The following is a 15,557-nucleotide window of genomic DNA, read 5'->3' as shown; positions in this document are numbered from 1 at the left end:
ACTTATCATTCCAGACTTCCCTTTGCAGTCTGTCAGGCACCTTGACTAATTCTTCATTCTGATTTCACACTCATTCTCCAGCCATTTCCAGTTGTCATTAGCTTTACATCTTTTTCCAAAGAGAAATGTCAGTGTCAACACCAGAACTGTAAATGCAAGTTCCTTCTGTATTTGGCATTCTTCAGTTACATGCCCACAATATCTATTCCTCTCTTTCCCCCCAAATATTTAAACAATTTCCAACACATATAACTTCTACCTTTATTGTTAATGTGCAAAACATGCTTACAATCTGCAATGTTTGATGGTGCAAACAATACATAACTGCCAAGAACATGAGTATAAAAGCAGACTTCTAACATTCATATTATAAACAGATGAAGATTCCTGTAGCACCTGAAAGACAGACAGACAGAATTTCTGGTTTTTAGAATCTCAGAAGAATAATTACTCAAAGAAGTATGTGAAAAGCTATATGATGGTATATTCAAACAATAATGAGTTGATATATTTCTGAAATATTTTGTTACAAAACTAAGTATTATTTTCCAAACCTTAAATTCTTTAATTCTTGCTGGCAACATATTTTCCTTGAATAATGAAAATAATATAATATATGTGCTGCTAGTAAATGGTGACATCAATCAACAAGGATTAGGGATGCACACTATGTACACTGTGAACCACCTGATGAGAAATGGACGAAAAAAAAAAAAAAAAGAAATCCTCAGCTCTCCAATCACAGCCAGAACAGTCAGGAACACATCCTGAAGAGACTACTACAGTTTTGCCTTGCAAACATAATGAAAAGACAGGAAACCACAATAAGTAAGAGCAGAGTAGTCCATGAATCTTACCTATGAAAACAAAATCAAAGGTCAAAGTAAGAAATACAAATACAGTCCCCAGCTCATCACAAACACTCAGCTGAGTGATGACCTCCAGTGCTGTCAAGGACTGCAAGCACATAGTTCAATTTGTTGAGAATAAATTAAAATAGTCCTGAAGAGTCTTAAAGTATTGGGTAAGTACTGTGATATTTCTTTAATGAATACCCTTCCATGGGCTAATTTGAGAGTTCAGTACCATTTGAAGGAAGAACATAACAAATCTACATTGGTTTTGAGTACGCCAGACGTAGAGCTTAGTGCTCTGAGCACTCACTTGTAGTCACCTGATAACAAGTCTTTTCCAGATTCTTCCACTCATCGGCCTCAGAGAAGAAATGTGGATGTATGCAATGCATTAAAGCACAAGACAATTTATAGGCAGACAGTAAAATTCAACTGGCAAGAAAGTTCCAGTGCTATGGTTCAATGAAGAAGGTGTTACTGGCTAAGCTGCACCAGTAACATTTAAAGAAACATTCAGGCTATTCTGCTAGGGTTTTTCTAAGGGGAAATCACTTATGCTTACTCTGGAACATTTTTTAGAAAATCTTAATGCTCATATACTACTATTAAAGTTTTTCTACTGCATAGGCATTTTTCCTTAGCTTGAAAGTATACTGGAAATATAATTGTTCAGAATGTAAGTTATAACATTGTTTTCATTACTATTAACAATAGATTTTATTTTTACTTAAGATCTGTTATTGCAATTCATGATGAACTAATTATGTCCCAGCTGTTTAAAAAGACAGATTTCAGGAATCAGAAATATGACTGATCATCCCAATCATAAATGCTATCCATTTAAAATTCAAAGCTGATTGCACACTATGTAACTATTTGCAAGTAGCTTCTTGATTTCTGAATATTCTTTTCAATTGCACAACTCATAAAAACCCTAACAAAAGGCAAACACCAAACCACATGGGTTATGCCTTAATGAAGTCTAAATTTTAATACCTAAACAATATTTCTGGAATTTTCAAAATTATCTGTTGGCTTCAATAGTGATGCATAAGTGTATTAGAAAGATAAGGTAACTCATATTTCTGAAGTAATTAATGATCTTAATATTAAAATATTTTTTTTAATTTTCTCTATAAAGAAAAAGCCCTTGTCTTCAATTTGGTACAGCAGCACAAATTTGGATTATTTCCAAATTTAAATAGATTGTGCAGGGAAAGTTTAACATATATCTATCTATCTATATATATTTATACATATATGTATATTTTTTTCAGTTATTTTACTTCAACCAGTTGGCCAAATAGGAATTCAAAAGTAACAAAACCCATCACTGTTCTATTTTTTCCATGCCTGTTTAAAATTTCAATGGAACTTCTTAGAAAACCTATTTTAGATGGCTAGAGCTAGAATTTTAAGTCTACAGAACACTAAGCACATAAATTGTTCTCATTCAGATCCTCCCAGCATATCACCTGGTATTTTATAAGATTACCCCCTAATGCCACATACTGAATTTTCAGAATAAACTTGCAAATGAATAAAATATTTACAATAGTTTAAAAGTCAAAAAGAAAAAATTTATAAATAAAATTAATTACATCTTGAAATTAAAAACCTAGCTTTGCATTACTCTCAATTTGAGTAGCTCTATGAAAACGAGACACAAAATTAGGCAGCATGCCTTGTGATCTAAGCTAACTGAAATCATCCACAAACTTCATGCAAATTATGTTGAAATGCATCTTTTTTCAGAGCAAAGTGCAGGTAGAGAACAGAAGAACATGTAGTATATATTACAGACTATATACATATGCTGAATATAGAAAAATAATTTAGAGAAATCTATACAACTTATTGCACAGGGTACAATATTCCATATAGAGTATTTTTAGAAGAATGGAAAAAAGTTGAAACAACACACTGAATAAAAAGATACTTTGTCCCAGGGGCAAGTACAGTAGTGATCAATTACATCTTGAATTGCAGAAACAAAATTAACTAGCTTGATGGAAAGCACCACATTGCAATAAAATATATTATATACAGATGAACAGGAATTGAGAATGCTATTTATTTGAAACAGCAGGTATAATATACTGTACCTCTATACATCCTGATGGAATATTTCTAAATGGGCTACCCATATTTTGCAACATGACTGCACATTGATTTATGGAGCCAAAATAAATGATACGCTTCGCCAATAAAAATTCCTTACAAAGGCAGCTTTTTCCATTTCATTTTAAAGTGAATATGAAAAGAAAGACATACAGAAAGACATTTTTTAACAAATACTTCTATGCAAAATACATGCTACAGGTATGAAAGTAGGTTTGTATATGTGTACCAGAGTATTTTTTGTACTGAATCAGTTTTCGATACAGAAAATCATTTTGTACATCTGCAGACAGCACAAAAAGCACTTCCTATCTGAGTGGGGAAATAGTCAATGAGAACAATTCACTGTTTTGCTTTACAAGTGAATGGAATACCCTCAGTAATTCTGTGTCACTGTGTGCTAGCTCAGCAATTCAGTGCTGGTGTGTTAAGGGAGTGCACAGCTGTAAGACCTGTGGATGTGGAAGCTGCTGCCATGGGACAGGGGAGGCAGCTGCTGGATGTAACACACATCCACCACGTTCTGCACGGCATGGCACGGGAAGATGGCAGTACCTGACACACTGATGGCTCTGACACTGTTCAGCTTCCATTTCCCAGCCAGTGAGTGGCGAGGTGGAATGGTCACTAGCACTAAACTAATTAAGCTTAGGCAGCTGTAATTTCCCATCCTTAGGGATATTCACAGCATCCAGTTTCAGTCATTGAACTTAGTTATCTGTGAATCCATTTCACATAATGCTGGACATGTAAAAGCCAGATGCCTCATCTTTCCAGTTAACTGTAGCTTTAATCTGTGAGGGTCACCAGCAGCCACATCCAGATTCCACAGAAATCAGTCTTACTAAAATAATTCCTTGACATGCACAGTGTAACAATAGCAGTAAGAGGAATGAATGCTTACTCACATTAGTCCTTTGCTGTTAAGCACATGAAGTAAACGGCACCAATTTAATTGGCATAAGAGTAAATTATATTGCATGGAAAATTCTACGCTAGTTATAGGGAAGGAAAAGATAAAATGTGGATGTATGCAATGTTCATGCTGAAAATAGGCAGAAGCATTAGATTAATTCATCTTGGCATAAAACTTTACCCAGATCTAACTGAGGCTTCCATGAAGATTCTGATGGAAAAGTTGAAACAAAATATGGTGAAAAAGTTGGAGAGAATATATGGTGTAAAAGTTGGAAAGAAATTTGGAGAACTAGATCTCAATGGAACTTCAAATCTCTTCACTCAAATAATTCAGGTATTTTAATTGGACTCTGAAATCTTTTGAAGGAGAGTTGGAGGCTCAACACAAACGCCACTCTTAGCAGACAACCCTTCCAAGTTATTCACTCTCAACTAAGGTGACCAGTTTCAACAGGTCTGTAAAATTAGTACCATAACATTTCTTCCACTTCACTTCTGGCATCATAGAAAAAATACTTTTTCCACCTTTACAGATAAAGGAAATTATTATATTCATTCTAAGCAGCTTCTCTCTCTGTATTGCATCAATATCATGTTGTATCATTCCTTTCATCATTCAATCCCATGACATTCTCTACCTCACTTCTTTCTACCTCCCCTTACCCCAGCTGCTATTCCTCTTTGCTCTGGAATAAAAGGCTTCTTTCTCCTCCTTCCCATCAAGCAGGGACACCTTCCTTTGAGAAACCTGCTGCATAATTGGTTTTTCTCCTTTCTTCCTATGGTGGTAGCTTTTAAAATCTTCCATCTGGCCTCATTGTCACTTGTGATTACATGCCTTCTCATGAAAGGTCAACTACCATTCTAGAACCTTAAAAAGGCCATATGCCCTGTCACTATAAGCATTTTCTATGCTCATTGTACTGTTGAACCACTTTTCACTGCAACAAAGCAGGGGTTATTTAACAATCATCTCAATATATTTTCAGTGATATTCATTATAAGTATTTTCTGCTGTAACAGTTCCTGCAACTTTGGGTAATGAAGCAGAACCACTGAACTTACCACTCCCTTCAGGATAGCTCTCTAGAATCCTTATTTCTTCTCTGGGACTAAGGAGAAAAGAATGAGTGGAGTTTCTTTGTCAGTGTTAAAAAACCCCATGATGAACTTGTGTTCTCTGAATCATGAGTGTGAGTGATATTAAATGCAGACTGTTAGCAGGAAGATGAATGTAGTAACAAAACATCTTTGGGGACAAGGGACACTGACAAACATTGGAATGCCTTGTGGTAAATACATCCCTTCTGAATGCATCATCATCAGAGGATTTATTCCAGATCTGGGTCATGTTGCCATAACCCTGAAGTGGCTTTCAAGAACTTATAAAACAGATGAGCAAATTAAGTGAAGGCAGTAAATAATAATAAAATACTTTCCTTTTCCAAAGCTCTTTGATCCTAAAGTTCACAAGGAACTCAATTATATAATATTTAGGCATTAAACCATTTTGATTAGTGCCTAGTAAGATTTTCTAAAATTCCTAATATAGGTACCACCTCCTTCTGAAAATGTCATTAGGTACAGAAATATCTACATATTAAGTTATCTAAATACCATTAAATAAGCAATATAAGTACATAGATGCTCCACTAAATATAAGTTGCCCTGCAGATTTTAGTTTAATAGAAATAAAAGGCATTTAAAATTCCTACATGAGATTTGAACTGAATTACCATACTTACGAGCTTTTTCATGCAGAAAGAGATTCAAACAAACATCCTCATAGAACACTCTATCTTACATCCACAAATATGAAAGTCAGTGCTGCCCCTCATCTACCCTAAGGTACTGCTTTCCATTCTTCATAGTATTTCCCACTGCCCTTGAAGTACTTGTTTCCCAGTCTAGTTTCATTGTTGAAGTCCCTGTCAGCTGTGGATAGTGGAGTACCATGTTCTCTGCAACACTGCCATCCCTGGGAGCACTGCCCATCTCCATCTAACAAAAGCTGGTGATTTAGTGATTTATAGATCTCAGGGCCTGCAGACAGAGCAAATTCTGCTGCCCCACTAAATTTCATTTGCACTGCAGTCTGCATCTACCTTTGTGTTCTTACACCTGAATATACCAGCACTGCATTTTAAAACTAATATGCCATTCTCCATTCTGTCAAACTTTCAGTGTTGGCAACTAGTCATAGTTGCTTTTTTTACTGCATTCTTTTCTTTACTGCTTCTTTACTGCAACTCTTCACCCTACTCTTTAATCCAGTGCTCCTTAATTTCTATGACAGTGTCATTCAAAACACATTTTCTAATCTCAGATCTCTCAGAACTGATCTAATCAGATCTCTCATCTGCAGTATTTATACCAACTACCTTCTTTTCTATACAAACTATCTTCTTTTCCTGAAGAAGTCAACCCATAAGTGTCCATTCCAGTCCAGACACTGTGCTGGGAGCTTTGAAGCTGAATAAAATATGTCTCAAATCAAAACTGTGCTTAACTAGAAAGGTGCCAGGATGATGAAAGTGGATAAGAAAGTTGTATTAAGATAGTCTTTGTTATTCAATATTTCCTAGGAGCCCATGCTGCAGATAGCAAGGAATTGCTACTGATTGTGGAATTGAGCCACGGCAAATTTTTAACATGCTTTGTTATATTTTAATAGTAAAAGCCATTAAACTATAAAAATGTAACAATGCTCATAAAACTTGACACTCCTCACTAAAGATAGGGCTGCTGGAAGCTGCCTCTGCTCCAGAGAACCCTGCTGAGCCACTTTACTACATCTCTGACTCCCAGCTCTGGGACATTGTGGCACCATGGCTGCTTTCAGCTCCTGTGGAAGGAGCCTGACCCACCAAAAACACAAAGTAGAAACTTAGAGCTTTGTTTGACTACAAACTTTTACTGCCTGCTGCAGCCCTTTCCAATTTCAGAATATATTGCCTCACTGCTTTACATCTGTCTCACTGAGCAAAACCACAGAGGTTAGACCTTGGTGAAGCCAGAAGCATGTTGCAGTCATCCTTGCCCATCTTGATACTTTATTAGCTAATGTCTGTTTCTCTAGGGAGGCTCTGGGAGACACTAAGATGCTCATAATAAAGGTCTAGAATATATCTTCTAACCTATGCAGGTTGTGCTGTCTCACCAATGCCACACAATGGTATACTGAGCAACAGAGTTCAAATATGTCTTCCATTGGTCTTTAAAATACTTTAAAATATTAATAAAGAAATTAAAGTATTTTTCTGGGTATGGAACATTCTTATTTGTTGGAAGCTGCTATATAAAACAAACAAAGAGAAAACCAGTAAGTCACTATATGTGGTCTTTTTTTTCACAAAAGAAACTGTGCCACACCTTGAAAATGCATCTAGCAAAAGCTGATGAGGGCTTCAGTATCCCTTCATTAAGCAAAGAGTTCCTTCTACTGTTTGAAATGGCACTGAAGGAATCTGCATCTCCTGAAATCCCCTGAAGGAGTTGTGCTGCTGAACAACTGCAGCTAATACTTTATTGAACTGATTTTGAACTAATTAGGTAAATCTGATACCTACCTGATGGGAAGATGTGAGGAAAGGGTCCATAAGACTGTCACTCACAATCAGAAATTACTTACATAATATTTTAAACAAGGTATTTAATTTACTGTAGAACTGTTAATAAATTTAGTAGTTTTTCATGCAAGTAATTTGTTCTTCAGAATCCTTCTGGAGAAGGTCATGGTGAAAGATCAAGCCAGATGAAGATCTAAAATCAGATTTAACATTTTATTTGATCAGCAGAACTGCTCACATCTTTCTTAAAGTAACACGGTGATAACTCTGCACCAGGAGATACAGATCTTACTGAAAGTCTAGAGTTTACAAAGTACTTGATGTGATTCTGTTGGGCACAATCACACCACACATGAAGTGTCTGTAATTGCTACTGCTACCATCTTATTACAGTAAGAAACACTGAAACAAGAATTTACTTTATAAATTCACTTCTTTGCAAACAGCTTTGTCAGGGTTCACTTGCCAGACTGGTATGTATCACCCTTTTGCTTTATAAATCCAAGGCTGGATAAGACTAAATTTGTCCATTTTCAGAAATTAAATACAGAAGAAATAGGGCTGGGCAGAACACCAGGTTATCCATTCCATGCTCCTGTCCCACAGAAAGTTCAATTTTACCTCACCCTTAATCACAGAAGTTTATCTTTCGTGCCCATGAAAAGCTCCAGCCTCTAAGACCACACATCTCTTCTAGAGCTTCAGGGTCTTTCAGGGAAAAGGTTCCATAAACCTCAGTGACAGGAAATTAGCAGATTTGACACAGCTATGCCATGCTGCTCCTGAAAACATTGTATTTATGAAATTTCACAGGCATTATGTTCTTATGAACCTAATAAAATTTGGAATATAGGACCAAAATACCACAAAAAATGATGAACATTATTCATGCATGAGGTATTTTCATCCTAGCTTTGCCTTTAAAAATTAGTAACTTCAAGTTAAATAACTGGTGTCATGGCAGGGCGTCCCCAAACTGGTAATAATTAGTATTGATTCTATGATTTATAGAAGGTTGATCAATTTTTTTTATTATATTAATTATTAAGAAATCCATTGCTTTTTACAGACAGTTATGGTATACTTGGACCTAATTGGTCCTCTAATCTAAACAGTATCACTATTCATTAATTAAGAAACCACCCTTTGGCAAACAAATCTCCATAACACATTCTACATGTTCACAACAACGGGTGTAGGAAGTGAGGACAATAATTGTTTATCATTCTTTACTCTGATCTTCTCACAGCCTTCCCTAGAAAGGCCTGAGAAAGTTGTGTTTTGCTCTCTGTGGCCAGAGAGCTGCTGTCACAAACTTGTTCCCTTCATTTCTTATTTTTGAATATTAGAGATAAAAAAAAATTAAAACATATTATGGGTTATATGCCTATACTTGTTAGGATATGACACATTATGGCTATTTGAAAATCATATTGATATGACTAATATCATATTAGCATGAGTTAATAAATTATGCCCTACCTATCCCCACCAGGAATTCAGTACTGTTAGCTTACAGAAATTTACTGGTGCTGGTATACAAAGTGGAAATAGATATTTGATGTGGAAATCACTAGCATGTAAAAAAGCATGAATGTACAATGCCATTATAGATGAATGAATGAATTAGCATGCCATTACATCAGCATCCTTTTAATCCAGTATTGACTCACCCACCAATTACTGATGGCAGATTTTTAAGTATCTGTTCCTTTTTTCCCCCAATGTCCTGATAAACTAAAAGTTACATTAGAAAAATAACTTTTCAGAGAAGAAATGTATTGAAGTCATATACAATTATACCTCTCAGTATTGAAAAAAAAAAATCTAGTGTTAGTATCATGATTCTTCTTCTCCAATATTTATCTACAAGCTTTTTTTCATTAATTTGCTATAAATCAGTTCTGAGTCTTATGGAATTTCTGGTATTTCTTCTTCCTGTGGAAAAAACTCCCTCTGCATAGAGTTTGGAAGGAAGAGCTGGACAAGTGTTCCTATTATTTCCTTCCTACAGATAGGAACTTAAAGGTGTGTTCAACCCAAAATATCCTATGATTCTGTGATAGATGGTTTTAGATTCATATAAGAAATCTGTCAAGAATCAGCCTCATTTTATTTATATCTGTGTACATCTATGATATATGAGGGTGAAAGGCAATGAAATTTACAACTGAGACTATCATAGATTAGATGCCACAAAATGCCAAGAACTAGCACTGTAACTTACTTAGAATGATATTCTTATTTTTCTCCACACAGATACTTCAAACTGTCTTAATTATCATCTTCCTAATAGTTTGAGAGTTATATAATATTAATGAAAAATTAGTGTGAGATTGATGAACAAAGCATCTTATTTCAAAGCTTCATTTTTCAATTTACAGGGAATGAGAATTTTGGTGGAGTTTCAGTTGATGCTTTCTGCGGTTAGTAATCTGGCATGCTCCCTTTCTAAGCAAGCTGAGATCAATCATAGCAAGAATTTAACAACTGACGGGGCCAAACTCATCTTGGGTGCAACTCCAAAGTTAATATACTGACATTAAATTTTGGTCCGCAACTTAGTATAACAGAAAAGCAGAAAACATCTCCTTAGCATTCTTTTACAACAAACAAAATACCTACATGGACCCAAACACACAGCACTCATCTGTGGAGTCAGTTTCACACAATGTGTGAATTCTGTTTACCATCAGGATTTATGTCCACGGAAATCAGAATAAAAACCCCACATTTAAGCTCTGGTATACTTTCTGTGTTGGTTGTTGGGGTTTTTTTGAGCATATTGAATATAATATGAGATGATAACTTAAATAACTCTTTCAAGTGGTGCAACCCTCAAGAAGTAGTGTTCTGCACTCATCCACACATGCACATTTCTTCTGGAGGCTGCAGGACAGAATGGGATTTTCTCAGAAAAAGGTGAGAGGTGTTGGTCTCTCCCCTCAAAAATGCTGAATATAAGAACTAAGAGACAGGTAGATCAAGGAAATACGAAAAAATGGATATAGATGGAGAAATAAATTCTGCATTGTTGAATTACCTGAAGAGGAAAGTAATTGCTTACAAGAGAAACAAAAGAAGAGACTTTATGGATTCAGAAGCAAGGCAGACAGAGAAAATAGCTCTCATTAGACCCATAAATATGGGTGAAAAAATAAAAAATACACCTTTCAGTCTGCCTATGCTAGTTATCTAATACAAAACACTACCACTACCTTTAGCCTCAGATCTTTCCTTGATTCCAACCATCATGGCCACTTAGAGCAACACCACAAAAGCATCCTGTAGTCCTGTAAAAATAGTCTGATACATGAAAAAAAATCTAAGGGGGATGTTGGAATAATGATCAAAGCAGCATTTACTCTTTTGCCTGGATCTGTGTGTTTGCTGCAGAAGATTTTTGGCTTTTAAAAAAAAAAAAAAAACGCACCTGGAAACTGGAAACCTGCCAACGCTTGTCCTCTGTCCTGAAGAAGACATCTTCTCATTCTGAACACCTGCCCAGGGAAAGAATACACCAAAAAATCTACAGCTTACAGTATTAGGAGGGTTGACGGGAAAATGACAGCACGGATCTACACAACTGCAATAGCAAGGGCACACATTCCCATGTGTCCGATGGTGGAACAAAGACCTTGTAGACAAGTAGAACCAGTTATGGAAATGTTTTGGCATCTCACATAGACTAGGAAGAGTTTAAAATTTAATATAGATTTAGTGTATCTGGGTCAAAAGCAGATGCTTGGTAAGGTTTTACAAGGAGTAAATGTCACAATAGAGCTGTCATGTAGTAAAATTAAAAATTCCTTTATATTAGTAGAATCCTTTCCATTTCTAAAACGACAGGATTTTTAGGAACTAGGGTTCTCCAGGCAATCATTTCACTCTTCACTATTTCTGGGCAGGTTCACCTCCACATAAATATGTGCAGCATCTTCTGCCCCACAGTACTTCATACTTTCCAAACCTAAACCCATATTCAGTTACACCTGTGGAAGGGACACCACTGATCTGAGTCAGGCTTTACTACACTCACAGTTGCTTTTCTTCATTATTGCAAGGTTGCTCCTTATGGGAATAGCATGTAAATAACTTATTCTTGGGGGAAAAAAAAAAACAAAAAACAAAAAACAAAAAAAAAAAAAAAAAAAAAAAAAAACAAAAAAAAAAAAAAAAACCATACTGTGGTTCAAAACAAAAATGAGCTGAATTTAAATCTGCAAAGCAACAAAACCCAACAAATTTGACATTAAAATAACACTGAAATTAGTGAAAATATTGTTCTTGTGAGTTCTCTGCTGTGAAAGCACGGATCCCCAGTACAGCTGCTTTAGCTGCGGGGAGCGCTGTGAGCACCCGGGGCTGGATGGGCCAGGCTCAGCCAAGGCTGGGAAGGTCGGGACTGCTCGGGCTGGAGACACCGAGGCCTCCCGGCGGCGCTGTTGGCTGGGAACGCGCCCCACGGGCAGGACAGGGTCCCAGGGGCTGGCACTGCCTTGGGGACACGCCTGTCCCCGGCTGGTCCCCGTGTCCGTGACACCGCACCCGGCTCACTGTGTGCGCGGCCCCCGCACCATCGGCGCTGCACATCCTCCTCTGTCTGCAGCAGCACTGGGACCCCGACATTCCCGGACACATCCCAGCTCCATCTGCAAGAAGATCCTTGCAAAACCAGCTGTGGTCACCGATGGCTCCCAGCTGCTGCTGCCTTCCCGTCGGCCTCTCTCCACGGCCTTCCAACTCCACTGTAAACAGGAGTGTGAAGATGCAGATGGTGGCGGGCCATGCCAGCGCTGCTGCGGGGGATACAAGGGCACGCTGCCGCCTCGCCGGGTCTGTTATTCCATAGCCCATTCCCACTCGTTCTCTTGACAAGCACTAGTGTTTAGAGTGTCTCATCAATTTATGGATCCTGCCAGAGTGCATCGGGCAGAACTCTGAACATGCATTGAACGCTGACCTCAGTGAGAGTCCTTGCTGCCTAGAAAACAAACTGGCTAAAAGGATTGTGAATTCAAAGCCTTAGGCATTGCAGGCTGGAACTTAAAGTGCCTAGAGATGCTCGAATAATTTCCTTAAAATTGGTTTTGAACACTAAATGGATTTAACCACCAGAACCATCACCCCTCTTCCTCCCTTAGTCGTCTACTTTTGCTTCAGCCACAATCTGAATGGTCTGGTTACCTTCTGCTCTCAGTCTTCTGCACGGTCTGTAACTTCCCTCTCCCATGGACATAAGGTATCCCAGGCAGCACAACGGCCAGGCACTTGTGGTGGTCCTCTCACAGTAAGAAGAGATCTCATACAGTAACAAGAGCTACTGCAGTTCAGGTGAGCTCAAAGGCAGAATAACCAACCTGGATGAACCAGTTTTTCAACAGACATGAGTTAACACTAGAATTTCCACTGGAAAAGTTTCTTCTCTTAATAGGAAAAAAAATCTTTTTCCTAAATGTCTCTACATGGTGGTGCATGGGCCATTGAAAAGTTGAAAGTCCCTGCTGTAACAAAAACAAAAAAAACAAACAAACAAACAAACAAATCCAACAAACCAAAACATCGTAAGTATGTGGTAACATCACAGAATTACTATTTCTGCAAATACCAGGTGATACCTTTGTACTTGGTAACCTATGCATGGAGAAAATCGTCCCACAGAAGCTGGCGACTTCTGGGTAGCAGCAGAATGGAAAATGTCTGATAATCCATAGCATCCTCATTACAAGCATAAATGTTGGACCTCAAGATAGAAACACACATCTTTGACTCCTGAGACCTGTCAAAAATACATGTTCTGAAAGTCTTCCAATACGGAAGAAAAGATCCTGAATTGTCAGTGGGATAAAACAAGAAAAGCAATAGATACAACATTTCCATTACTGATGGGGATAAGCAATTATAAATATGCCAATGCTTGGTACAGGCCAATTGTGTAAAGAGAAACTGAAACTAATCCCAGACTTCCAAAATGCCAATCCTGGGGCTGAACAGGGAAACTGGAATGGGAAGTCTACCCTCGGGAAGTGAAATTCATCTTCTGAACATCTAGCCAGTTGAAAGAGATTTCTTGTAGCCAATGAAAAGCCACAGACACCACTAGATCACAGAGCATATGAGAAATTTTGGAAATCTACAGTAGGGTGGGACAAATTACACTTCATCTGTGCATCATAATTCCTTAGTTTCTGTAATGATGATCATTGATAGTGTGTTGCGATGAGAATGGAAGTAATTTTTGCTTCTTAGGAAGATAGACAAAATAAACTTTTGTCACTAAGGATGAAGGATGGGGAGACTGTCAGGGGGAAAGTTTATTCTTGTGACAGACTGGTATATGTGAGATCATGGATCCAGAATGGAAATCCAAGGTGAGAAATTGTTCTTGAGCTGATGAAATGGACTGAGAGAATTAGAACTGCTTCTTAAGAGGAAAAGCTTTCCCTGCCCACAATAAGCAAAGCTTTCCCTGCCTGATATACCAAACTCTTCTCTCAACATTAAGAGCCTTCCAGAACTCTGGATCAGCTCTGAGCATTCTGCTTCCTCTAATACCTAAACACCATTATGTCTTTGTTCTTTCTGGGGTATTAAAATAATTTCACTATTGTTTAGGAAAACTGAACTAAATACAAAAGCCCATTTTACTAACCATACATCACTGACCATATAACATCCTTGTCACACTATGTGATTTTGGAAGGAATGTGAAAAGTCTTTGTAGAGTTCTGCTACCAAACTCAATGAGAACCTGCAGACCACTGCATTTCACTCTGCTAACTTCTAATTAATAAGTTATATAGTTAAGGAACGGTCTTAGTTAATTGTGTAGCATTACACATAGCAAGGTATTTTTCTGAGTGAAAAATGAATGAGCTGCCCTACAATAAGTAGTAACTAGAAATTTGGACTGAAGCCCAAATTCAATAATAATTCATGTTTCATTAACTTCCCTGGAGTTTTAAGCTTTATTATCCCTGATACTGACTTTATTATTAAAAATAAAAGACTCAGGCAAAATTATTTTAATATACATAGATATAATCCTAAAGGGAGTTAGTAATTTATTTTACCATAGAACAAGAAGAATAGATCCTACTCCTGGTGCTCTATATCTCCTTTTGTATATTTCCTGTGTATTTCCTACAACAAAACACAAGCACAGGTCACAATAGTTCCTTTGTGAAGATATCACTAATTCCATAAGAAAACATTTGGTTTCTTTTTCACATATAAGCTGTTATTAAGGATATGTAAAACCATTTATATCACAATGATTTTAGTAGAAAACTTAGATCTGCAGTTTAAAATCTTGAATGCATTGTTCTAACTATAAGGAGACTTTCTCCAAGTCCTGGCTTGCAAAGCTTTGACTTAAGCTATTTAAGAAGGGAAGAAGAAAAGAAAAAAAAGAAAAAAGAAAAAAGACTCTACTTGGCAAGAGCTTTAATTAGCAGAAATTTCCACGCTAGGAATATTATTCTGCATGAGCAGAAATTGCATAGCTCTTGCCTCTAGATGCCTTAGAGATGCCATTGATTGGCCATATTCAGAACAGGGGAATTATGTGACCCAGTGCTAATTTGAATTCCTTTACCAAACACATTTTTATTTCATCATCTCAGCTGCATAAAAGAGTCAAAGTACCAGAGCTTTAAAGACTTTGAATTCCTGCTGTTCTGCAATAAAATAAGGCAAGAAATATTAGCCATCCCTGGTTGATTCTTCAATTCTTTCCCAACAATGTCAAAGTATCAGTGTCCTACAGGTTTTAGTGCAGGTTAAAGACTGATACAAAGTGTATGCCTGAATAGAAGTTTGGAGTGAGTTAAGGAGAGGGAGAACATTTTAATGGGACATTGGTCCAAAATAGCCCAGCTTGTTTCTACCTCCTGCTGCCTCTTCCTCCTTTTCACAGGACCTTGATTGTATAGAAACAGTACAGACAAAAACCACAAACAACAAAAGGTTCGCTCACACCCCCAGTGGAGGTCATGAGCATGCTACCATGGAGAAAAAAAAAAAGCATCAAAGGGTAGTTTGGCTTACTTATAAGCAAAGATTAATTAATAGGAGGTTTGATACTTTAGCAATG

The 15,557-nt window shown here is 37.2% G+C and overlaps 1 long non-coding RNA gene across 1 annotated transcript; it reads right to left on the bottom strand.

Annotated features, from left to right (window-relative positions):
- Positions 1–247: 247 nt before the first annotated feature.
- Positions 248–12,643, bottom strand: LOC116183811 (uncharacterized). The gene is made up of 2 exons (XR_004148507.3): positions 10,896–12,643; positions 248–396 (listed from the first exon to the last, which is right to left on the bottom strand). It is a non-coding gene; the product is annotated as an uncharacterized LOC116183811 (long non-coding RNA).
- Positions 12,644–15,557: the final 2,914 nt, after the last annotated feature.

Source organism: Lonchura striata, chromosome 6 (genome assembly GCF_050655825.1).
Source record: "Lonchura striata isolate lonStrDom1 chromosome 6, ASM5065582v1, whole genome shotgun sequence".
Taxonomy (NCBI): domain Eukaryota; kingdom Metazoa; phylum Chordata; class Aves; order Passeriformes; family Estrildidae; genus Lonchura; species Lonchura striata.
This window is presented reverse-complemented; position numbering and strand designations above follow the sequence as displayed.